This window comes from Vespa mandarinia, chromosome 8, assembly GCF_050613455.1.
Source record: "Vespa mandarinia isolate Hongniang chromosome 8, ASM5061345v1, whole genome shotgun sequence".
Classification (NCBI taxonomy): domain Eukaryota; kingdom Metazoa; phylum Arthropoda; class Insecta; order Hymenoptera; family Vespidae; genus Vespa; species Vespa mandarinia.
Genome location: NC_140817.1, coordinates 2,460,001 through 2,465,000, shown reverse-complemented (window position 1 = coordinate 2,465,000; position 5,000 = coordinate 2,460,001). Strand labels below are relative to the sequence as shown.

At 42.6% G+C, this 5,000-nt stretch overlaps 1 long non-coding RNA gene across 1 annotated transcript in view; it reads right to left on the bottom strand.

Moving 5' to 3' along the window:
• The window catches only part of LOC146872817 (uncharacterized), a 1,980-nt gene extending 1,188 nt beyond the window's left edge, over positions 1-792 (bottom strand). Inside the window, exons 1-2 of the long non-coding RNA XR_014982430.1 lie at positions 522-792; positions 275-345 (exon numbers count right to left, since the gene is read on the bottom strand). This is a non-coding gene — a long non-coding RNA (uncharacterized LOC146872817). The remainder of the gene's footprint in view (positions 1-274; positions 346-521) is intronic.
• Between the last annotated feature and the right edge of the window lie 4,208 nt (positions 793-5,000).

The following is a 5,000-nucleotide window of genomic DNA, read 5'->3' as shown; positions in this document are numbered from 1 at the left end:
TTCGTAGAATCAACGCACGCAAATCCCAATGGTATATAATATATATAATATATATATATATATATATATATATATGTGTATGTCTGTATATATGTATGTATGTATGTATGTGTACATATATGTGTTTATGTTTCATTCACACAGAATAGTAATAAACCGGTTCATTAATGCCTACGGAACCGACTACCAAATGTTTCATTCAATGCCGAAAGAAGCTGAAGTGAAATTCAGGCAAGAGACTCTTCCTTATCTGATATAAAATAATTTTACTCACAGACAATATATTCGCAAGGTGTATATCGCTATCTTTGACAACACGTATGTACTCTCATTACATAGTCCAATCTGAAAAAAGAAAAGTTTTTGGTCAGTATTATTTGATCAATCATATATTATGTATGAAATTAATGAAATTGATATAATTAGATTAGGATAACGTGTACGAGGATATAACGCGTTTGGATTTTGATTGGAAGGATAGGCTTGCAAAATCTTCCTGTCTCGAAGACATATATAATAACCTTCGATATCCTCGAAAGAAATGCCGATACGCTCTTTAATCCCAAACCCGCCTTTGGAAGAGAGCAGGTATGCGCCGGACCAGGCAGAAATTAGGAGAAACGCTAAAAAAGGATCCCGAGTGGCATACCACTGCACGGTCGTGCGATCGTCGCTCATAAATTGTCTAATTTTAGAAACTCGTTTCGCGATTTCGTGGACGTAATATTGTAATAAGCCGACGTGACTTTCCTCTATGGTATTCCAAAAGACAAATTTATAATGGTATTCTATACTAACTATCATCCTGGGCTTAATAATCGATTATAAAAAATTTTTAACAAAAAAAAAAAAATTACGATAATGATGAAAAAAAGAAATGTTGCAAATGTGGCATTGTTTAAAACATAACGCTCAAAGAAAAGAGATATAGTGCATTACGTTAAAAAAAAGAGAGAGAGAGAAAGAGAGAGAGAGAGAGAGAGAGAGAGAGAGAGAGAGAGAGAGAGAAAGAAGGGTAAGTGCACGCCTACTCGCATCGGAACTCGTTCTCCCCACCCGTTCCCCAACCCTCCCGACTCCCGAGCGTCGTCTAGACGCGTTATTTCGTCCGTTCGAAGGCCCGTTCCTAAATGATATAGAATTTAGGAAGTTATTTAGTTATGTACGTCTGGCGTCCGGAGCTGGCTAGTAATCAGGCGCCTGGCCTCCGCAAACTGTCCCTCGCTCTTTCTCCTTTCCACTCTCACCGATATAATATGTATATATTATATATATACAAACACAAACACACCTACATGTACATGTATATGTGTGTGTATATATATATATATATATATATATATACATATTATACGTATATGTTACGTCTTCTGCACACGTCTAGACGGCACCATGAAGCTCGGTAAAATTCTCCAGGGCCGTCCAATTTCTTGGTGCCTTGATCGAATTAAACCCGTCGATAATGTTATCCTTTTCTCTCTTTCTTCCGCATCAAAACTATGATTTCCCACTTGAATTTCAATAAATAACAAATGAAGAAAAATAAAATCAACGATAGAAAGGATGCTATGTATGAGACACCGATATTGTTAAGTCGACGTGTCCTCATCATCGGCGCCATCTTTAGAAACGATTTCGAGCGCATAGTGCGAGCCCGAAAGCTCGTACGTACTACTTTTATTTTGTTCTATTTCGAAACGTGAAAATTACTGGCGCGCTCCCGATGCCACGGAACGAGCGTTCACGGAGCATGGCGCCATTCTTGACATATCGCGCCGATGGCACCCGCTGCCGAACGAAGCGGAAAGTGGCTAATGTGGGGTCACGATGAGACTGATTATCAACACGGCGCCTGGTTAAAACAATGTAACCAATGAAAGGAACATACGAACAAATCAATTTAAATCGTAGATACTTATAAGACAGATCTTATAGCAATTTTTTAAACATTTCTCAATTGTTTTTCTTTTGATAAAATCCATCTATACTTTTAAATATTTTTATCTCGTTTTTACGAAAAGATCTCCCGGTGTTAATAATAACAGCAACAGTTTGAATAAAAACAAAATGAGAGAGAGAGAGAGAGAGAGAGATAGAGAGAGATAAAAGACTGGACATGATTACACGTTATTAATTTCCTGTCCTCGCACGTTCCGCGGAGGTTTCTCGAGCTTTGACACAACACAAAGAGAGAAAATTGTAGTTTTCTCCGCTAGCCGCGTTTGAACCCTCGCCCGGCGCCGATGTCAACGCTCCAAATTCCAAGCTAACATAAGCGAGAACGAGAGAGTGATCATCGTCGTTCTTCGAACCGACCACTCACGATTCCGCTACAATTCATCTTTCGCAAAGCGCAAAGACATTTCACGCTATTCTTGGGCCGTGCTAATCTTTTTCAGTAACTCGACGGCCCAATGAACCGGGACGTAGTAGGCCGTCCCTGTCAGAATGACCAATCATCGTCGAAGAAGTTTCAACCTGTTTATCTCTCCAAAAAACGGCGTAGAATTCTGTAAGTATCATTCGACCAGAGATTCGACTTTGATATGTACCTATTATTTATAAAATCGCATTTAAAGATCTTTATTGACGCATGACACGAAAATAAATATAAAAAGGATCTTTCCGTATTCTCGTATGTCATTTTTCTCGCTTAACATCAGCGAGCATTATTCGTTCCTCATAGTTATTAGCATCTCTGGCGTCAGTCCTTACGAGATTTCGCATTACTGATTATTCAAAGTGACGCGACGGAGCTAAGGTATTCCTCGGGAGACTACAGACTCGGTCGTCTAACTTTCGAAAACTTGAAAATTCGATCGAGGATGACAATGAACAATATTAACTCGTATGATCGTATGAACGTAGTTGAATGACTTGTCTAATAATATAAAAATATTATATTCTAGCTATAACGAAAACGGATCTGCGCTATTTAATTTTCCGTTTCCTTTATTAGACTATTCCTTCTCGTCAAACAAGCTTCCAGCGGAAGTTTCGAGGAATGGTTTCGTCGTGCAGCTGCGACGGCCCTGCATAATCGACAACGACAACGACGACGGCTACGACGATGGCTACGACGACGATGACGACGATGACGACGAAGACGACGACGAAGAGGATGAGGACGAGGACGAGGAGAAGAAAGACGAAAGGTGGGAGAAGTATGATGGGACAGGTGCGGCTCGTAACTTCCTGGATGATATCGGCCGGTCCGGACGCACGGCCGGCGCTAAGGCTGACGCTTACGTTAACGCTGGCGCCACTTGGATTCCCGCCGTAGGCGCCTGTCCGACGAAACCTCTTTCCCCTACCTCTCTCTCTCCTCTTCCTCTAGTATCTCGTGTACCACCCTCCTTCCTTCCTACCTCTCTCTTTCTCTCGCTTTATCTCTCTTTTCCCCCCCGTACATACCGCACATTAGCCCGCCGTAATTCCTCGAGCGAACTCAGTGCCACCTTACGACGAAACGAATTTGTGAATTAATCCTTATCCCTTTCCCGCCATCTTATGATAATGATGATCGGTCTAGGTCGGTAAGATTAAGACAACTAATATTTTGATAATCAATTGTAATCCTTTACTAAATAATAATCATAATATTTCGTTCTTTATGAAAACGCATGCATACGCAAGCTACCATCAAGCATCAAACTCCGTTTACCCCTTACCTGTTGCGACGTAGGAGCTATACGATTGGTCTTACTCTGCGCAGGCGCCGTTCGCGTTTTTTTTCGAACGGCCGGCGCGAAGGGACTGCTCCTTTCGCACCCGCGAAAATTCGATTAATTTTATACAAGAGGGAGGAAAAAACGAGAAAGAAAATCCCTAATTATCCTTCATTTTATTCTAATGAATAAAAACTTAAAACGAAATAATGTCGATCCTTGTGAGAATGGGGGATACGTACGTGGTATGACTCTTTCCTTTATGAAATCTAATCGCGAAGAACTTATCGATGGGAAAAGGATAATCACGAAAGAACGAGGACGACGTCTCGGGCCACCGACCGTCTCGGTCGTCGAGCGTCGACTGATCGTGAGCCGGACGGTCGCACAATATTTAGTCGGTGGCGCGTGGAGAGGACACGACTGGAGTCGGACCCTCTCCCTCTGATTCACCACCACCACCTCTGCCATCAGTGGCGTCGCTGCCACCCCTTCTTCTATCTCTATCTTTTTCCTTCACCCCTCTTTCTCTCTCTCCATCTCTCTCTCTCTCTCTCTCTATCTATCTATTTTTCTTTCTATTTTTCTATTTTTCTATCTTTCTTTCTTTCTTTCATAGGGAGTGCGAGCTGATGTCTCGCCGACGACACCGATCTCGACGCCATTCTCATCCACCTACGTCTATCATATATTCTTTCAGACTGTGTTCGTTCAAAGAGTAGCGCCAATCCGCTTTATTATCATCTCGGTGCGACACACATGTATAAAAAGTGCGTGTGCGGAACCGTTTCGAATTCTCCCGCCAATTTCCGCCTTCTTTTTTACAAAGAATCATAGATTCTCTTCGCTAAATTCGCTCGCCGCGTTTCATGAAATATCAACCAATTTGACATCTTAATAGGAAAGGAAAAAGGGAGAGAGAAGAGAGAGAGAGAAAAGAGAGAGAGAGAAAGAGAGAGAGAGAAGACGACATCGAGAAAAAGAAAAGACATACAATCGGTGTCGACGTATCGGTGCTTTCGTAATGAGAGAAACGTAGCCAGTCGGTCGCGAGCGAAGGACAGAGTAGGGGGATGGTGATGATCCAGGTCCGTTCTCCATCTCGTTGTTTATCAGGCTCCCCTTCGCATAACAAGCATCAAAACACTTGGCGCCCCACGCTGGAGCCGGCGTAGTCGTCCACCCTCTCCTCCTCTCCCTCCTTCACCCTTTATGCTCCCTCGTTTCTCTACTTTCCGCGGATATACGCGACGGGATATAGGCGTTCCACCCTCGTCGCTCTGGCATGGGTTAAAACGCGGATGCAGGATGGTAGTAGGGAGCAGGACGTCT